The sequence below is a fragment of the Nuphar pumila genome, chromosome 6 (assembly GCF_984573655.1).
Source record: "Nuphar pumila chromosome 6, dmNupPumi1.hap1.1, whole genome shotgun sequence".
Lineage (NCBI taxonomy): Eukaryota > Viridiplantae > Streptophyta > Magnoliopsida > Nymphaeales > Nymphaeaceae > Nuphar > Nuphar pumila.
The window spans coordinates 128,198,124-128,220,445 of record NC_143254.1 but is presented as its reverse complement, the minus strand read 5'-3'; the positions used below and the strand labels follow the sequence as shown (position 1 = coordinate 128,220,445).

The following is a 22,322-nucleotide window of genomic DNA, read 5'->3' as shown; positions in this document are numbered from 1 at the left end:
TACAATTAATATACATATTAACATACATTAACATTAATTGACATATTTAAACTGTGGTGAACCCCATCACAAGATACCTAGTACAACATTGACATTTAGTCTTTAAACAAAAATATCAACTTGTAAGTGTTACTCTTATTATAGTAATCAAATATGAACAATTAATCCTGTCAAACAATAAGCATTTCTTTGGATTGACTCATTGTTTACATAAAAAACTTGATAATCATCCTATATTTATTGTTGAAAGTATATTTGAGCTTGGCTAAATAGTAATCTTCCTTTGGGCCGATCACTATTCGCATGAATTTCAAATATATAAATATCTTAATATTTCAAACAAGTCAATCTTTATAAGAGAGGTTATTTTGGTAACATGTTTCAATCAACTCATTTTAGAATATTAGACCCTTATTCTGAAAAGAATATCACATTTCAAATATAATATGTGATTACATGTATATGAACAAAAAAAAAGTCATAATCCAAATAGGGTCAAAAATATATTCGAAGTCAACCCTCTAAAGGGACCCAAAATGCATACTTAATGGCCTGGACTCAATAAATTTTTTTTTTAATTTTTTTTCTTTTTTTATGAGTCCATAACACATGCAAAGGAGTCTAGCCCATCAGGTCAGGTCGGACTAGACCCGACGCGGGCTAGATCTAATCTGTGGGTCAGGTTAGACTTGACCCGACACGAGTCAGACCACACCTGACCCAAGTTGGTCCTCGCAAATCAGATGGGGACCGAACCAGGCCAGACGCTGGACCCTGGTCACTCGGTGGTGGCTGGGGCGAACTAAAGGCCCAAGCCCACTGTCGTCGGACGCCGATCGGCGTTCGGCAAGAGTGACCAGCCGAGAGCCAGCCAGCACCTCCCCTGGTCGTCTGAATCCAAAGGGGAAGGGCCGATCGACCCCTCCTCCGTCTGGCAACCTCCCTGGTCGACTGAAAGCACAAGGGAAGGGTCAGATCGACCCTACCTCCATCCAAGCGCAGCCAAACGGTGCAAGGAGGATCGTTCGACCCTCCTCTGCCTGTGCCCTGATGCCGAACAAAAAGGGGGGCATCCGACCCTCACTGAACCTGATGAGTGACCGGGGAGGATAGTCTGATCCTCCCCTCCTCGTTTCTTGTGCAAGCTTCTGACGGTGCCTACGCCAAAGACTGGACGACGTTCGACAAACCGCCCAACGTCGTTCGGTGGCCTGTGTCCACCGAAGGGGTGCTTCACCCCTGTGATTGGTCGCCAGTCTCAACAAACCCCAACTACATTGTCGATTGCGGCAGAAAATAAAATTTTTTTATTAACAGCCCCTAATGCCGGCAGTCGAAGGGAAAAACCGAATCCGATGAGATTCCGACGACCCAACAAAAATACAATGGTAAAATCAAATATTTCAACGATTTAATAAGAACAAGAAGCTCTGATATCAATTATTGGACTCTGGATTAGAGAAATCATATTTCTTGATCCCTAAATCTGTTCATACTAAATCATTGAAAAGATAAAAAATAAACAAATAAAACATAATGCAGAAGCATACCCGAATTCATTATTGCACCGATAGATCTTGATGAGTTAGATCTTCCAAAACCTCTATAGGTGACATTTTCTTTTTCTCTAAACATAATGAGAGAGATAAATTTTTTTCTTGATGGAGAGGCAAAAGAGAGCAACCATTATATATGATTGTGGGTCCATAACCTATTTGTAACCACTAAGGCCATTATTATAACTATAGTATAAGATCATTTTATATGGGCCTTCACTTTAAACAATTTATAATGGGTGATTAATTACATATGTAGGCCCACATTAAATATCTAACAGTGACGCCCACGAGAATAGAACCTTGACTACCCATCTAGTCGCCAAAAGCCCCACCCCACTATGCCAACCCCCTTTGGGGTTCATGATAAGCACTTGCGGCGTGGTTACTGAAGTGCCTCTTATAAAATCACAATGACCATTTGAAGCCCCTGGGCATCTAACATACTCAGGATCTGAAATGGAACATTTGAACTACCAACTAATGAAGGAAAACAAGAAAAATGTCTCCGTGAGAACTGTAGAGCATATCATTAACTGTAACCTAATAGAAAGACAGAAACAAAGAAAAAAAATGAAGTGCTCTCGTTGCTACTGCTGCCACCAGTTAGCATGATCACCTTCCTGCATGCCGATGGCCTTGGTGATGTCCTTCGCAGAAGCCTTCGGCTTTGGCTAGCATAAAGAGCATAGTAGCAAATGGCAGCGCGGATCAAGACAGTAGCAATGGCCGGTGAGTTGGAGGATGCTCTTCTTGGAGAAGCGGAAGGTTCTCCTCCGGTGCAACACCTTGCCGGAGTGCTGCCTCTCTGATGCCGGGTTGGTGGCAGCGCCGATCAAGACAGTAGCAATGGCCGGTGAGTTCAATACTCAGGCTGGCGTCGTGCACTCCGAAATAGGGCTACAATCAGCGAGCAGAGATCCATAGTGCGGCTAAGTGCCATGACTATTTGACACAGCCAATCACATGACAGCATTTCATGTGGGGCCTGCACTTTGTAGCTGTGGGCTTCATACAGTACTGTCATGTGATTGGCTATGGCACTTAGCCACTCCATTGATCTCAACTCACAATCAGCTGGCACCTTTTGGCCTGTACTGAGACCATTTGAACCATAATGGTGGTTTCTCCTCATTATTGAAAAAATGTGGTGCTTGTTTAAACCAAATTTTATTTTATTTTTTTATTAGCAAGCGGGGGTTAGGCAGACCCCTACCAGAGATTACATAGAAGGTACACACAAATTGAACATAATGCCGAGTTCGATATGGAATGAAATCCAGAGGTTTATCTTTCCATATGCAACTTTCCTTCAGAATAGCCATGTCAATAACTTGGCAAAAGCATTCTTTTCCTTATCAACCAGACTGCATTTAAAGCGCGTAAACCTAAAATCCAAGTGCAGTAAAGTTTCATTTCTGAGCCGCGGGTTTCCTCTTCCTTCTAACATAGAGTTTAAACAAGCCACTGTGTCTCTTCTAGATGACTCAAGAATAATGCTAGAATCAGGTGAAATATAAGATATATGCCAACATGCTCCACTCATATTGGCAAGATAGAGAAGGCTCACAGAACCACCCTAAACACAAGTTCCAACCATTGTCATCTCTAATAATAAATCTGATTCTCCAATTAGTCTCTCTGAAATAAATTAACCTTAATCCAGGATGATGGAGGGTGAACTCACAAATATGCGTAAAGAATTTAATAGGATGAGATACACCCTTCAAGAGTCACAGGACATGCATTCTAAGCTCATTCATTATAACAAAAACCAAATTTTCTTTAGAAATATGAGTCATGAAAGAGAATGCTATTACGAAATTCCCACAGCAAGCAAATGACTACTTGAAAGGCAATAATCCATACATTTTAAACGTGCTTAGAGTCAAAGGAATGCTTACAACACTGAAGTAAAGCTTGATCCATCACCAGGTAAAAGATGAGTGTTTTCTCATCAGCATGGCATAGCAAGCAGTGGTTGGCAAGATGAACACCCCTCTTCTGCAACATATCCAAGGTGGGGAATCGGTCAGCAATAGCAATTCAGGGAGTAGTGGTTGCTCTAGGATAGTATTGCTTAGACCATATTAATTTACTAAGATTGAACTTGGGGCAACGTATACAAGTTGAGTTCCAAGCCTCTCTGCAATTACAAACTTCTTTCCCCTTCCATTGCAAGACATCTTCATTATCCAAGCTACATGTTTGATTTTGTACTAGATGCTTGAGAAATTGGAGGTCAACGACAAGAGAAGGTGCAATCTTCAATTCAGTTAAGTCTACACTCACCAAGAGTATTCCTGTATACCATGTTAGCTACCTCAATATCCTTTAGAGAACGAATCCGTTTGGTAGAAATGTCATTTTGAGTAGTATATAAGAGCAGGATATTATACACCCATGCATCAAGCCAAAATTCCACCAGTTTTTCATCCCTAATTTTCCATCTAGCATGGTTGAAGATGATAGAAATTCTTTGCAAAATACTGGACCAACCCCATGAATATCTTCTTGTTTTATTTTGCAGACAAATGGATGAAAAGAAGCCATATTTATTCGATACTAAATTGACCCACGGCTTCTTTTCTTTATAAGCTACCATCCAGGCTAATTTAGCTAACAAAGCATAATTTACCTGAGAAAGTTTCCTGATTCCACGACCACCTTCGCCTCGTGGTGAACAAACAAGTTCCCAACTAAGCAAATGCGACACTCGCCTCTGTTCAGATTCCTTCCAAAGAAACTTGCACAAAATAGACTCCAATTTGTGAAAGACAAATTTCTGAATCTTGAAGCATAACCTAAGATAAATAGGTATAGAAGAGAACTGAATTGATTAAAATGATTTCGTCCACAATTGAAGCTTTTGGTCCATTCTAGACACAAGGCTAGCGCATACAATGAGTTTTAATCTTCAAACGAAAATAGGAGCTGTAGGTACTCTCGGCGCCATGCAGAAATGTCCTGAATGTGATTCACACGATCCAAGAAACATCCAGATGTCATCAAGGATAATTTAACAGGGAGGCCCGAGAACCTTTGAAAATCATGTAAGATGGAAAAGAAGTTTTGAATGCTGCTCTCTTTATAAAGGAGAAGGAATCACCTGTATAAAAATTATGACTCCAGGAAAACTATATGATGGCCCCTGAAACAATTTTCTTGTCTACAAGAAACAGTCTTCCAGACAACCGTCCCATAACTAGGAAAAATAAATATGGAGACATAGGATCTCCTAATCTAATACCCCGGTTGTTGTGAAAGGCATCTGTTGGCTGACCATTGAAAAGGAGATGACATACAAGACAATTTCTGTTTGAAAAGATAAAACTATTTTGACAGGTGATGGCGTGAGAAAGATCAATCAAGTAATGGGTAAGAAGTAAGTTTGTCGTGAGTTTTCCACCATCTGTCAGTAGGATAACTGGACTTAATGTTCATCTATCTAACAAAAATGAATTGAATAGGTTTTTACAAGAAAAAATGAGCTCTAACTAACTATGTCACCTAAAATAAAATAAAAGTTTAATGAAAAATGTGTGCAAATGCATGAGAAATAGCGAAGCAGGTTATATGCCCCCCCGCCCCCTCAAAGACGCATTGTTTGCTACAGTGCGTATTCGGGGGTCCCAATGAGTGCCACGTATGTAAGCACGTGTGACTCGTATCCCCATGTTTGTCAGCATTAGTTAGTGTCGGAGTCTGGTGCGGTTGCAATGACTTAAGTACCCTTTCCACCATTGGTACCATAAAATGACGATTCTAGAAAAGGAGCGATTGCAAAGACTTAAGAACCCCGGAGATGGTTATTTAAGACTCAGTCCCTGCACTGCAGGATTATCTGAGAAAGGAATCCCTTCTGAAGAAGGCTATGAACATCAACCCTCTCTCTCTTTCTCCCTTTTCTTTCTGCCTCTGTGCACATCCAGCAGACGATCCTACACTGCTCCATCAAGCATCGACTGACCTGCACACTGATTGTAATATGCTTCAACTTGATGAGTTATGAAGCCTGATTCAGAGTTTTTGTCCTTACAGGAGGGGGGGAGGAGGGCTCTGGGGGCAGCGCCCCCAGAAGAATTTTTTTTGGGCCCTTGTATAAATTCTTTCTTTTCTTTTCCTCTTGTAATTGTCGAAAAAGAGCAATAAAGTTTTTCCTCTGAGCGGCCATGGTTTTTTACTCCCTCTCGAATTTGATGAGAGGTTTTTTCATGTAAATATGTGTGTCATTGTGTTTTGTTTGATCGTTCTTGTTTATTGTTTCCTTCTATTGTTTCTTGCTCGCGATTTTCGTAACACCCATTCTCGCCATTGGTGTCATGAAACGATGATTCTACAAAAGAACAAAAATTCTTCTTCTTTTTTGTTACACGATTTACGAAAAATCGCGTTGCGATTTGCCTTTTTTTTTGCAACACGATTTTTATAAATCGCTACTCAATTTAGCGATTTTCTATTTTTTTTTTGCTACGCGATTTTCGTAAATCGCTACTCGATTTAGAGATTTTTTTTTTGCTATGCGATTTTCATAAATCGCTACTCGATTTAGTGATTTTTCATTTTTTTTTGCTATGCGATTTTCATAAATCGCTACTCGATTTAGCGATTTGCCATTTTTTTTTGCTATGCAATTTTCATAAATCGCTACTCGATATTGCAATTTACAAAAATTGCGTAGCGATTTGCCATTTATTTTTGTTTTCGCTACGCGTTTTTCATAAATCGCTACTCAATTTTAGCGATTTGCCATTTTTTTTGCTACATGATTTTCGTAAATCGCTATTGTGTGTAAATCACGATGTCGAACTCCATCCCCTTGAGCACGATCTTCGTTGTGATCAGGTTGTAGTCGCCAGCCGTCCTGATGGCAGTCTTGAGGTCCATGACGGGGAAGTTAGAGAGGAATGTGTCATTCCCAACATTGGCGGGGAGGTGGGTCCTATCAAAGAGCATGGCGCCAGAGGTCAAGATGAGGATCTCATGGTGCCAAAACCTGATGAATGCTCGCCAGGACTTGAGGGTGCGAACGCTCGTGTTGGCCTAGAAGGCATAGCCCTGATCAGAAGTATTGTTGACGTAGAGGTAGAGAGATTGTACTTTAAAAGACTCCATTGTAGGTGTACTGGAAGAAGATTTTATTATAGGTGTCCCTCAAAGGTGGAGGAGGAGCCGCCGCAGTCGGTTGCCCGTTGGACGAGGGCAGCATTCCGGCCACTGCTAGCAGGAAGAGGACGACGATCACCGATTCTTTGCCTCCCTTAATTTCTTCTCTAGAGAGAGAGAGAGAGAGAGAGAGAGAGAGAGAGAGAGAGAGAGAGTTTTACATTGTTTCATGGAGAAGGAAGAAGAAGATGATGACGACAAAAAGTTCAAACGAAAAAGAAAGAGAGAGTGCTTCAGGTTCATTTCGTTGTTTGGACTTTGAAGAGTTTACATCATCCTCAACTTTCTAGATGGAAGACATTTTTATCCTTTTCTTGAACCGTCGTTTCCCTTTTTTTGAATGAAGAACATTTTTGTCATTTTTGCAAATCGTCATTTAATAACGAGAATAGCAAGAAAGGGTACTTAAGTCTTTGCAACCGCACTGGACTTCGATGCTAAGTGATGCCGACACACACGGGAATATGAGCCCCACGTGCTTATATACGTGGTGCTAGCTCATTCGGACCCCGAACACGCACTGTAGCAAACAATGCTTCTTCGGGGGATAACACACAACACCCTCCCGAGAAATAGGATCCAAAACATCTCGCCTGTCATTTCCAAATTTTTTTTTAACGATAATTCCAAAATTTTCAAATCTTGTCTAACAAGTCAGAGCTTTCCCATTTTGTCTAACCAACAAGCCTGCAATCTTCCTTCTTGTCTAAGGATAAGTTGGCCAGATTTGGGCAACTTTCCGCTTTAAACGGGGTATCTGACGACAGGTTGCCGTGTCTAGCAACAAGTAGTTCACTTGTTGTTAGACTATTATCACTTCTCTTTAGATGAACGCCAAGTTCAGGCCTTTCATGCTTAATTTCTTGCCTCTTGTTAGAGTTCTTGTACACTTTCTGGTCCAATCTTTCACCATGGTGATGGTCACCAAAAACCATATTTTTCTCTCTTTTTTTGAAAATGGACCTCAACCATGAGTACTATTGGATTTGTGATAGGTCCTTGGTGAATTTTTATCTTCCCTCTACTTTTTCTTTGATTTGCATCACCCTCTTTTTCTATTGTTCCAATGATTTTGCTTGCTTTTTGTCAGAACACCAATCAAGTTCTTCCCATACTAGATCTCTCGGAGTGGTACCTTGGATGGGTTGAGGACTTTGTGCTGCATCATAGTAAATACTTGAAGGATTTCCATTTTCATCAGAATGTTCTTTGGAACGACATCTGGGTGATCATGAGCTTGATTATGGTTATGGCGGAGCGATGGAACCCAAGAACGAACACATTCTGGTTGCCAATAGGAGAGCTCACCATTGCTCTAGATAAAAACCATTGAACTTTATAGGGGCTCTTTTCTCCTCCCCAGGCCTATTGAGACTTGGTGAGCTGAAGGAGAACTCCATGTCTATACTTGAAGGATCTATGACACGATTTTAATGCAATGACGACCTCCACCAACTTATTGGATCACCAAAGGAAGGAGCTTTATGGGGCTTTCACCATTTGCACTATTGCTTTGGTCTTGTTGGGTGAGGCCAATGAGACAGACAAACCTGAAGGCATTAACTTGTTGTAGATGTGGTTCAATAGAGGCAAGCAAGCACCCTTTCTTGGGCATGGTTGCGCTAGCTTGCGTATATCGGGACTCTCTTTCAGATACAAAGTCCTCTTGAAAATATGGTTTTATAATCATGTCCCATGGATTCCTTACGCACAGATCAACTTCATAGGAAGTATGGCGGATATTATGGGAATGACAACCGCAGAACCACACGTTTCTACCGGCATTTCTTGGAGACCATGGGTCCGAGGGATATCTGTTAGGACATCCTTCCTTATCCTGAATGGTGAAATTCACCAGGCCTTGGATCTGTGGCACTACTCTCTGGCTGGTGGGTTCATATTATCAGATGGCATATCGTCCGAACCACTGCTATTATTAGTTCTCTAAAGTTCAGGTGTTCCCTCACTAAAGCTTAGCATGGTACGAGCTCATGGGCTGATGACTTGGACATGGTGATCGTCTATTGGGAACGCACATCTTCCCTCATTAAGTGCGAGAATCTGACAGTGACTGGACACAAGCAAGTGTGGTGGAGAAGTCTGCCCTGTTCCTTCTTGGCACTGATGTTTGATTTTTGATGCACATGTAATGATGCATGATTTATTTTTTGGATTTTTGATAAAAAATAAGCAATTTTGTGTCTGTGTTTTCTCATGATTATGGATGAATGAGTAAAATCAAATTAAGCTAAAAATAATCAAGAACTTGCAAGAAAAATCAGGAGCAATGGTCGGTGCTAAAACACATCTGGTGCTAAAATCGCAAGTTAAATGGATTTTTTGGGTTTCTTTCATTTTTATTTTTAAATTTTGACTACAGCTGTGATGTATGTACTTGATTTTATAGGGATCAAATCTTGAAGAGTTTTATTCCAACACATGGATGGGTTTTTATAAAGTTTAAAAAATCAACGGTCCAAAATTTTTTAGGCTCTAAACCAGAGTTGCTAGATCAGAAAACTAAAGCGAGAAGCAATACAAAAAGCAAAAGCAAAGCAAAGCACTTTCAAAGCGATTTAGAAGTGAATCAAGAATCATCTCTAAAGTGAGGGAAAAGTGAAAAAAATAAAAAGAAAAATACAAAAAAAAGAAAAACAAGGGGAAAATGTGTTTCCCATAAATAAGAAGTGTGTTTCTCCTAAATTGGGAAGCGTGCTTCTAAAAAATGAGAAATATGCTTCCCAAAAAAATTTGTGCTTCCTCACTTTCTTTGGTGTTTTCCTTAACTCTACTCCAAACATCATTTTTTTCATCAAAAGCACATGATCCAGGTGTGGATTCTTAGTAAATCTACCATGCCCAACACATTTACAGGTCTGGAACCACATAAAAAAAAACTGATGAAACTAAAAAACCCATTTAACAAGCAGTTTAGCACCAAATGGGTTTAGCACGGACCCATTTTCAAAAAATTCAGAATTTTGGAGTCTCATAATTAATAGACTCAAGAGGTCCCAGTGTTTGATGACTAGTCAAAATTGGTGACTTGTCGTCGGACGCTGTTTAACCACAAGCCAAAAATCTTGAGTTATCGTCAAAAGCTCATGCCTGTATCCGACGATAAGGTCGGTCCAATACATGTCAAAATTTTTGACTTATCGTTAGACATGAAACAACGTTAAAACACTCTGGTCCTATTTCAGTCATTTTCACTATTCTGGCAATTTGGAAGTGGGAGATTTGGACTTTGAACAGGGGGTGGCTCAAGAGAAGTAGAGGTCCTAGGCATGAAATATTTCATTGGAGGCCCATATTTCTTCATATTTTTTTTCATTGGAAGCCCTCTGCATGTGCCATGTTTCATTGAAGGCTCTCTGAATGTGAAATATATATATATATATATATATATATATATATATATATATATATATATATATATATATATATATATATATATATATATATATATATATATATATATATATATATATATATATATATATATATATATATATATATATATATATATATTTCATTTGAGTCTCGGTGACCTCAAATCTCAAAGTGGCCAGCCTGCCCTGAGTTTGAAAACCCCTTTTCCCTGATTTTGAAATCTTGGGATTTTGAAGAAAATAACCAGGTTTATGCTGTTCGTTTTGCCTTTTTTTCCTGTCTTTTGCTCTTTATGCACCTTAAATTTCTTTTTCTAATTCAATGCAAATGTGGGGATATAGGAGAATCCCCCTTAGTGGGATCACCATCCCACCTTCACCTTTTCACAAATAATTTATGAATGAAATAGTTTGCACTTTGATGACAAAAGCAATAAGTTGAAAGTGCGTATTGAAAAAGAAAAGCAACAATAAGATGAAAGTGTTATATTATATAAAATGTTTTGTAACCAATGAGAATGCAACAATATTTAGGCTTGAAGCATCTGACTAACGTTTTATTAAGTGGAAAGGCTTTTAAGATTTATAATCATATTTCATAAGAGTAATAAGGCTTTTATCAATACTTGTTTAACATTGATGTATTCTTATATTACAATAAAATTATACTAGTTCCCACCTTGCAAAATTATAATAGTTAAACTTATAATTTTATTTTCTTCAAAAAATTATGGTAAAAACCAGTTTGGTAAAATGACTTTCAATTGTACATGATGCGAGTTTCTCAAGTATCTAGGGCGAGTTTTGAAGTTTCTTTGAAACAAATTTCTTTAGTGTTTGTTACTCTTATATATAGTTTCTAAAACTAATTAACTTCATACCAAAGTATAGTGCTCTAATGCCTAACACTTGGTATATCGAGTGCCAATGCAATTATACGCGCACCCATGCATCATGGCTCAAGGCCGATCCAGTGATCGGGCCCGAGTACTTTACACAGAAAATCTTTGCATGTACAGCGACTTTTTCTGTGCTCGCGTTTTACACAAAAAATCACTACACAAATAGGGATGGCAGTGGATGGGGGGAAATGGGGCCCCGCCCCGCCCCGAGTCACCCCAGAGATGGAGGACATGAAACGGGGATGGAGATTAAAATCAAAACCCGTGCAGGGATGGAGGACAGAATTTTGCGATGGGGGCGAGGGTGAAGACCTTGACTCCCGCCCGGGTCCACTGCCATCCCTATACACGAATTAGCATTTGTCTATGCTTTGTATGGCTCGAGTATTTTGTAAGGTACTCTGGCCGGTCACATAGTCATGACTGGGTCCCTCTGGTGCCCTTTCTTTTTTAATTGGCAAGCTGAAGGCATAACCCTTACGGGTTCCAAACTTAGACACTCCCCAGCCCCTTCTTTTTCTTTCCTTCTTTTGATTAGAGGGGAAAACCTGGCCCAGGCCGAAGACTAGGTCCGCACCCAGTTGTCTTGCTAGGAAAACCCGGTTTTGAGGCTGTCCCGCCCCTAGGAACAGTACTGCTTGAGTTGGCTTACACAAAGGGTAAATGAACACAGCTGGTTTTTTAACTGAAGACATGGGGTCTCTACGTACCTGCGAAATGCACTCTCCTGTCAAGCAACTAAGACTCCAAAAAATACTTATAGTGACGGTTCCAAGTAGTCACTATAAGTTGCAAAAACCATCACTATAAGCTATAGTGACGGTTTAGTGTCTGACACTATTACTTATAGTGACTACTTGGAGCCATCACTATATATGCATTTGTGTGACGTTTACATAGGTTTTAGTGACTGTATCAGCCAGGACTAATACTTGTTATGGTGACGGATATGATAGTGCAACTCAACCATCCAACTATCTCATTTGACCCCAACTAGCGGTGGTCTTTTAACTCAAAACAGCCCATAAGTTAAGAGCCAAAGATACAAAGTTCAAATATGAGGAAACCAATGGGAGTCATGAGGACACTCCCGTCTTGCATGTCTACCATGAAACCATTGACCTGAAAATAAAATGTTGGGCCCAAGTATGGCCTACTAGAATTAATCTCTAGTTGCTTGATGACTTTGTGGAATCATAGTGCAGCCAAGTCTATTCTAAGAGAGCATTAAATATAAGAAAAACAGTGGGTGAAAAAGGGGAAGGCCTAACTTGGGTCCCCTACCTGGTGTTCTATCATCCACTCTCAATTGAAGTATTGGGATACCACTTGAACGTGGCAGCCACATCTTCATGATCATACAACATTTTTCTTAAAAGACAAAACCTGAAAAGGGATATTGAGTCTTGAAACACATGGGTTGACCAATACCCACATTCGGGATTTGAATTCTATAACATGTATGGAAAAAAGAATCTGAATCAGTCAACTGGGTTTTTTTTTTTCTTTCTTGAGCTAGGCCAAGGGAAAACCCTTCTATTTCCACCGACTGCTCATTTACAGGTCCTTTCCTTCCTGCCCAATAAGTACACCCAGCTTCGACCTTAAGGCAAGGGACACTTCTTGTATTTTAAACTCATGACGCCCTGTCAACTTGGTGAGTCGCCACTAGGGTTGGGAAATGGGACCAACAACTCATCATTCGGCTGGGCTGGGCTTGACTCGTGAGAAAATTGAGTTCGGTGTGAGCCAAGCTACAATCCATCTCGTTTAGGTAAATGAGCCCACTATGAGCATGTTAAGGGAAGAGACTTCCAGCCATATGTAGACCCCACCAATACTGATCTTAAGGAAAGAAAATCAAATGTGCATCTTGTGGAAATCGACTCCAAGGAGGAAAGAGTCAATCAAAATTGGAATACCTCATCTAATGAGAATATCAAAGAAACAGATTATCTGTAACCTCTTCATGTAAATCTAAATCAATTTACCATTCAGATCATGTAATCATCTCCTCTAATCTCAAGGAGAAATATATGGGCAAAAGACCCATCTATGATGTAACTTAGAGGCTATATAGTGGAACATCTTTGTGGCCTTATTTAATAGAACGTGGAGATCTCCGAACGTAATTGTCAAAGAGGAGTCTTTTGCACTTGATCTGCTCCTGGGCCCTATTGAAATTAGACGATGCAAGCGGTGGAGACTGATCTGGAAGACATGGTTGCTTACTACTTGGTGGTTTGTTTGGATGGCACGCAATGATGCTACTTTTCATCAAATTCCGGTCATCCTTAATAATCTTGTTCATAAAATCCTGGTTGATGTATATGTGATTCTACGTATGCATCGTAGAGACCTCTCCTTCCGTCTGAACAACGTTCACTCAGCGGTGGTTTCTTCTAATCCAGTGGATCCTGGTTGAGCTTGGCTTTGTTGTTTGTTGCTAGCTGTCTGTAGTTTCTTTTTCTTTAGCTTTTGTTTTTCTATTTTTTAGTTTTGTTTTCTATTTTGTTCGGTTCATGGATTCAACATTTTGTTGATCTTCATGAGTGATAATGTTGATCTTCTTTCGGCTCCATGTGAGAAAATAAGAGAGAAGAGAGAACGATTTGCTAGAAAATAAAGATCATGTTTTTTTGATAAAAAAACATGACTGTTAATTAAGCACTGAATATTTTTAAAAATTGTATACAGTTGATTTTTAAATCTCATAAAAACCTGCATGCACGTCAAAATCGAACAATCAAAGAGTTGAATATTCTTATAAAATCAAGCATGTTGATCACATTTGTATGGTCAGATTTTAGAAAAAATAGAAAAATCCTTTCAAAGCCTGGTATGCTGGCAATAGCCACGAAATGGAGTAGGCAGCCTACCACGAAGGAACCGGTGTTTCGAGGGTGCTTTTCACAAATCTGACCCAACATATGCATTTAGCTCTGTCATTTGCTTGAATATTTATGAAAAATGTAGACCATTATTTTCCAAAATTTATATAAACATAATTACTTGTTGGAATTAGACAATTCAAGAGTTCATTTCTATGAAATCAAGCATGTAGAACGCATATGTATGGTTAGATTTGAGGAAAACATGAAAAGAAAGAAAAAACTTTAGAAGCCTCGTAGGTACGGATCTAAGTACACACATATATAGAGAGTGATTGGTAGTTGCTCAGACGTTAGGTGCTCAATGACTGTGCTCAATGGGTTTTTCAATTTTTTTTCATTTTATTTATAAATTCTGACAGTATGTGATCTATGTGCTTGATTTTATAGGGATCAGCTCTTGAAGTGTTCTATTCATACACATAGGTGGGTTTTTATAAGGTTCTAAAAATCAATGGTCTAAAATCTTTGTAATTTTTTTGAGGATAGAAACATCATTTTTTTTCATCCAAAACACATGATCCAGATGTGGATTCTTAGTAAATCAATCATTTCCAACACATTTATAAGGCCAGAACTGCGTAAAAAGCACAAAAGAAGCCGAAAAACCCATTGAACATGTTAATTGAGCACCTAACATTTGAGCTGTTACCAATTTCTCTCTCTCTCTCTCTCTCTCTCTCTATATATATATATATATATATATATATATATATATATATATATATATATATATATATATTTGAGTATGCGTGTAAAGAGGACTGTTCAACCAAAGGAAGGTCCAAAATCTACATCCAATGATAATTAACACCATTCTTATTGGACTTTTATCATTCATTTAGTGAGCATGACATGTTTTGGATTATAAATTTTTTATGTTTAGATATGTTTTTGTAAGTGTTGAAAATCAACAGCTCACAATACTTTGTATTGTAAAGTTTTAAATGCATTGTGAGTTGTTATTTTTTCATGTTTGGAAGAACACACTTTGTAAAGCATATTTTTTACAAAACAAATTATAAAAAACAAATATATGAGGTCCGATTGATGAGATACTCAAGCATTGAAGAAGAGCAGTCATTTGATCATCGTTGAATGTAGATTTTGACCTTCTTTTTGTTAGACAGTTTCCCTTCCCTATATGTGTGTGTGAATCTCAAATTTAAAAAAATTAAAAATGAACTCAGTACTCAATGAGAAAGTGATGTGGGGTCAGGCTCCATGTATGCCAGATCATGCTTAGAAACTTATATTGAGGTAGACATTAACTTGCAAATATATATAAAGAGAGAGAGAGAGAGAGAAACACTAGAATATGAGAACTAATGTATGAGCCGTGATTTTCATGAATTTTTTGTTATTTTCTCTTGAATCTAACTGCATGGATGTGATCTACATGCTTTGTTTTTATAAGAACCCGCTATTGAATCATCCCATTTTGATGCATAAACTAGATATTTTTAAGGCTTTAAAATCAATGGCTCACAATCTTTATAAATATCCAAGCATTCAAAAATCACATTTTTTAGCAAAAATACATTATCCAATGGTTGATTTCTAGCAAATTCTCCATGCCAAGCACATCCACATGGATGGATTTGCAATAAAAGTTTTAAAACTAGCCATATTTCCAGTTCTCATTTTCTACTTCTCATATTCTAGTGAATCATATATATATATATATATATATATATATATATATATATATATATATATATATATATATATATATATATATATATATATATATATATATATAGTCACTAGAATAAGAGAACTTGAAATATGAGAACTAATGTGTGAACCACAATTTTCTTGGTTTTTTTGTTCTTTTCTCTTGAATCTAACTGTATGGATGTGATCTACATGTTCGGTTTTATAAGAACTCACTCTTGAATCATCCTTTTGATGCATAAACAAGATTTTTTAAGGTTTAAAATCAATGGCTCATAATCTTTATAAATATTCAAGCATTCAAAAATTTTAATTTTCCATAGAAAATACACAATCCAATGGTTGATTCCTAAAAAATTCACCTTGCCAAGGACATCCATATGGTTGGATTTGCAAAAAAAGTGTTGAAAATGCCCATATTTCTAGTTCTCATATTCTAGCCCCCCCCCCCTCTCTCGCTATATATATATATGGACTATGAGAACTGAAGTATGATAACCAGAATATGAGAACTAGAGATATAGGCATTTTCAACACTTTTTTTGCAAATCCAACCATGTGGATGTGCTTATAGTGTGAATTTGCTAGGAATCAACCATTAGATCGCGTGTTTTCAATGAAAATGTGATTTTTGAATGCTTAAATATTTATAAAGATTGAGTTATTGAATTTGAAGCCCAAAAAACTCATTTATGCATTAAAATTGAATAATTCAAGAGAGGGTTCTTATAAAACCAAACATATAGATCACATTCGTATGGTTAGATTCAAGAGAAAAGAACAAAAAAATCATGAAAATTGTGGTTTAGATATTAGTTATCATATTTTTAGTTCTCATATTCTAGTGATTATATATATATATATATAAAGAGAGAGAGAGAGAGAGAGAGAAATGGGTAGGTGCAAAATTGATATGTGCTAAATGGGTTTTTCTGCCCTTCCGATATTTTTTTTGCAGTTCCGACCTCATAAATGTGTTGGTCATGGTTGGTTTTCGAGGTATCCACACGTGGATGATGTGTTTTCGATGAAAAAAATGATATTTGGAGCCTTAAAATTTTACAAAGATTTTGGACCGTTGATTTTTCGAACCTTATAAAAACTCACCCATGTGTCTGAATCGAACACTTCAAGAGTTGATCCCTGTAAAATCAAATGCATAGATCACATCGTATGGTCAAAATTTAAAAATAAAATGAAAGAACCCTAAAAACTCATTTAGCACGTATCATTTTGCACCTCCCTATTACTCTATGTGCTAGATGAGTTTTTCAAGGTTCTTTCATTTTATAAATTCTGACCTTACAGATGTGATCCATGTACTTGATTTTATAGGGATCAGCTCTTGAAGTGTTAAATTTCAACACATGGGTGGGTTTTTATAAAGTTCAAAAAATCAATGGTTCAAAACCTTTGTAAATTTCTGAGGCTCCAAATATCATTTTTTCATCAAAAATGCATGATCTACATGTGGATTCCTCGTAAATCAACCGTGTCCAACACATTTATGGGGTCGAAACTGCGAAAAAAAACATTGAAATGGCAGAAAAACCCATTTAGCAAGTATCAATTTCACATGGACCCATCTCTCTCTCTCTCTCTCTCTCTCTCTCTCTCTCTCTCTCTCTCTCTATATATATATATATATATATATATATATCAGTGACTAATTCAAAATCATAAATGCTTCATTGTATTCCTCACTACGATTTCGTGACCAACCACGGTCATCCTCAACTTCAATCAGCCTTCCCCTGATCATCCTAGTAGCCAATCACGGTCAAATCCTACCTCTCATAAATTCCTGATATTCAAAACTTGAATATGACCTGAAACCAAGTCACATGAAGATCGCTTCCAAAACTAAATCATACCACCAACATTAAAAGACTTCACAAATCTCATTCTTGGAAAAATCTCGGAGATGGAAAATCCCATGATATTTTGAAAATTTAGATTTTTTTAGGAAAATCTTGGGAAAATGCAGGCATTTATAAAAATATATAAAGTACATATAAAAACATCAATAAAAATATACACAATATAAAAACTGGAAAACAACTTTTAGTGCATTATCATGATTGATTTTAAAATAGGTTTAACAAATATCATTTTTTGGTATTATACGTACTGGCCTTGAAAAAGATCATGACAAGATCACAATATTTTCAAAATATTAGGGATATTTGTGATGTGGATTTCAAATTAATAAAAACCTTAATAATAAGAAAAAGAACAACTACAATAATAATACTAGTAGTAGCAGGAATAATAATAATAATAATAATAATAAGATTTACATCCATCAAGGGTGGGTTCTAAACCACGCGTTTTTCATCAAATAGAAAAAAGTAAAGCTATGATTCCAAAGAAATTAAAAGAAACAAAATTGTCAGTGATCCTTTTCCTTTTTATCTTTTGTATAACATTTTAACGCTTTTGAATTGGTTTTATGTACAATCTGGTATAAACAATTGTCACTTAGACATTACAGACAACCTTGCATATATCCATCTTACTAAAAGAGTAACAACAACAATTTGATGGTTGTATTCTCTAGGGCTTTGTTTCAAATCCTATCAACCACAAACAGTAAAATGCAATTGCACCAAGGACGTGATGGAAATAATGCCATCAATCTCATCAACTCAGCTCAACTGCATTGAAGACAGAGGATAATACATGCAATGGAACACAAGGGGAAGCCTTCCAAGACTTCCCATGCAATCTGAGGATCTCCTTGGCCTTCTCTTTGGTCTTCAAATTGCACTCCGTCTGCAACACCATACACAGTTTTAGAACAGCGCCCATATCCAACATTTCCTGGACTAAATGAGGAGCTGATGAGTACTTTGAGACCAACAACAGCACCTTCACTGCCTTCTCATTGGCAACCTGAGAAACCCTAAAAATCTTCCTTGACACAACAGCAACACTTGCAGGGTGATCCACAAATGCTGCCCTTCCCTCTGCCCTACTGCACAGCAATTCCAAGACACCCAACATGATCTCACACTTCCTCATCTCATTGTTCTCTGCTAGAAATTCTATAATCACAGGCACCACACCTGCCTCTACGGCCTTGAGCCTGTTCTTCCACCAAGGACAGACCTCCATGAGGATGGACAGAGCTGCCATTATTGTCTGGTTTGAGTTCTGATCCTTCAAGATCTCAACAATCCCATCAAACAGCTCTGTCCTTAGATCCATGAAGAAGCTATGATGGATCACCTTAAATATAGATTTCAATACTGCAGCAGCATGGACCCTAGCATGGTAACTCCCTCTCTGCAACACCCATGATAGACAATCTATCAAACCTATTCCTGCGAGTATGGTAGCAATTTCAGGAGACATATGAAGGATTGAAAGCACACTCAAAGCTTCCTCCCCAGCAATTTCTCTTTCAAATTGGCTCATATCTTGTGAGTAATTCTTCACTACAAGAGAAGCAACCACCTGAGTTAAACCTGATTTCTCCATCAGCTTTTTATTGGATTCGTTTTCTTTCACTAGAGATTTGATCTGTCTAAGAGATTTCAACTGAGAAACTGGGGAGCTCACCTCATCAATTAGATTCTTAGCGTTCTCTGCATCGATTGTAGGGATTGGATCTGGGGAGGACTCGGTGGTTAGATTGGGGCGGTTGGTAGCGTGCCATGAGTCGATGATGCGAAGGAGAGTGGAGTTTGGGGTGAGGGAGTGGTCGGCGAGGGGTTGCTTCGTGACGGGACAGGTCTTCTTCTTGTAAACGAAGATCCACCTGTGGATGCTCTCCCTGTCGAACGTTATGCCCGTGGAGATCGTGACTGGATCCTTCATTGTCTGCAGAGAGATGGGGCAGATGAAGAATGGAGGGGTTTCAGGAGCATCCATTGCAGATGGCTCCTAGAGATCAAAACAAGTATGAGAGACAACAAATAGATTGATTTGTTTTTGGTTTTTCCTTGAAATAATTTGTTGGGGTTCGAGAGAGAGATTAGGAGGAGAGGTGGATGGTGGTAGCAATTGAAGATGGTGGTGGAGGAGAGGTGGATGGTGGTAGGAATTGAAGATGGTAGTTTTTTTTAGAAAAGAACAAAAAGGCGGTGCAAATAATTTATGGGGGACTCTCTCTGTCTCTCCGTTTACCAAACCTTAGATTTGACCGTTGGACATCGCTGACTTTTGAACTTCTCAGATCCAAACGGCTTAGTAGGAGTTTTCGGATCAGGACGGCTTTGCTGATGACTCGGCTGGACTGAGCTTGGCAAATGGCTCGGCTCAACGACCCGGGTTCAATTAGTCCTGGGACCCAATATTCAAATGGGGGTGATTCGAAAAGTCCTATATTGGTCCTCTTTAGAAAAAAAGAAAAGACTAATGTTGGTGCCAATAGGTATGGGGAATCAGTAACCCCTTCTTGATTGGGACCTTGGCCAGGGTCACAGACAACCCGAACTGATCAACCAACATAATAACTAAAATCAAGCCTCCTTGGTCTAAGTCACAAATATCGAAGATATTATAAAAAAATATGGTGATTTTACCGTGATATATATCTCATTGGCCTATAAATTTTTCAAAAAGCATCATATTTCAAAATATTGATAATTTTAAAAATTATCACATTTTTATTTCAACATTAATACAAAAAGCCGTTCTGGCAGCTTGTTCTTGGTAAGTGGTGACATGACCGGACACGCTGGGCATACCCAGATTCGTACTTCCATTGTTTTAATATTTTAGTAATTATGTTTACATTTTTAATAATATTTTAATAAAATATATTTTCAAATAAAATATTTAAACATATATTTTCATTAATTAAAAATTCAAGAAGCCATGTTGATGCACAAGGGAAGCTATACATATTCAGGTCAAGTTTCTTCATTGGATCATTTGAAATTCACTTTAGTTTAATTTGAATATTTTCTTGTTTGAGGCATTGTTATAGATATTGGATATCAATAACTGATTCATATCTTATTTTAGTAGAATCAGGATTTGCTTTCTTAATTAATGTTTATCAAAAAATAGTAGATTGAGTCTAATTGAATTAGAACACTTTTACAAATATAAGAAAATTCTAATTAAGATCAGAGTTGGAGTTAGATGATTAAAACTTTTTTTTTAATTTTATGTACTTTTTTTATATTTCTTTTGTTTTTCTATTCTCATGCTAGGAGTAGCATAACGTAGTTTTCTTATTTAAAAATCAAACTTGCTAGTGGAACTGGCGAACCCGTATCAACAAATTTAATGTCACATTTACCTATATGTACCACCAAGGTGGTATCCCAAGTGGTAAGCTGGGTCCTTGTCAAGCTGAAGGCCCAGGATTGAATCCCTCTGCCACATGGGGCGGTTGTTGTTCTGGTAGCGGTCTGCCTAACCCCAACTTGCCTTTAAAAAAAAAACAAAAACTTTGGAACCTATGCGGCGGTTGGCTCTGACCAAGTCCGACTCAGCCGGGCCTGGGCATGTTTAAACTTGGCTAAAAGCTAAGCCACAAAGCTAGGGGTGGCAAAACCTGACATGACCCGCCAACCTGCCTCTTAGGCGGGTTCGGGTTGGGCTTAAGCCAACCTGTTTAATAAACGGGTCAACCCGCCTAACCCGTTTATTAAACGGGTCGGGTTTGGGTTGGGGGTATGCCAACCCGCCAACCCGGCTGACCCATTTAATAAACGGGTTAGGCGGGTGGGTCAACCCGCTAACCCAACCCACCAACCCGTCCGCGAACCCGCCAACCCGACCGCTACCCGCCAACCCATTTTCCCGACCCAACCCATTTATTAAACGGGTTGGGGGGTCATGTCGGGTTACCCGTTTATTAAATGGGTCGGGTTAGTGTTTTCCACAGCCAACCCGTTTAATAAACGAGTCGGGTTCGGGTTGAGGTATGCTGACACGCCAACCCGCCAACCCGACCCGATTGCCACCCCTACACAAAGTCAAGCCGGTGCTAGCCCACCCATCTGGAAGCCAGCCCGCACCAAAATTCCGTGGTTTTGCGTTAATCAAAAATTGATTTTTCATTGGTCAAATATTGTCATCCATCACGTTTCCATCTTCTTCTTTTTTTTTGCGTACGACAAAATTTTTGAAGTCGTCCAACTGACAGATTAGATCAATGACGTAGCGGAATCCTACGTCAGCTCCAACCATATTATGCCACGTGAGTTCCATGCAAGCATTCGTGCCTACGTGGAAAGCACATCTTCATATTTTGCCCTTGCTCTCGAAGATTGAAAATTATTATTGGAATCTTTCTCTTGACCAATCCAACGACAAGAATAAAAAAATAATTAAAAACACGGCAAAAATTTGATTTATTTACAAACACGACTTAACTTTTGAGATATTCCAAATACACACTTAGTTAACAAAGCATTGCTCAAAAGTTAGTAGGGCTGGAAAACAAGCTGAGTAGTCACTCACGGCTCCGCTCATGCTCGAGTCATAATTAAAAAACTCGTTCCAACTCTTAAAATAGGCTCAGGAAGCTGAATATGAACAGCATACATTCAGCTTGACTCATACAATAGGCAGTAAGAAATATAATTTACATGTATTTTTTTAATCTTCTTTCTTTCAGTTCTAAAACAATGTAATTTTCATATAAACAAGTCAGCTCAAATTTGACTCGTTTAGCTCGGTCTGATTATGAGCTCGAACTTGGCTTGGCTCACCACATGAATGAGCCAAGTTTGAATACTTCAAGCTTGTCTTGTTGGGCTGGTTTATCAGTCCTAA

At 38.3% G+C, this 22,322-nt stretch overlaps 1 pseudogene; it reads right to left on the bottom strand.

The window, feature by feature from the left end:
* Positions 1-18,227: 18,227 nt before the first annotated feature.
* On the bottom strand, positions 18,228-19,460 carry LOC149836157 (E3 ubiquitin-protein ligase PUB23 pseudogene; annotated as a pseudogene).
* Between the last annotated feature and the right edge of the window lie 2,862 nt (positions 19,461-22,322).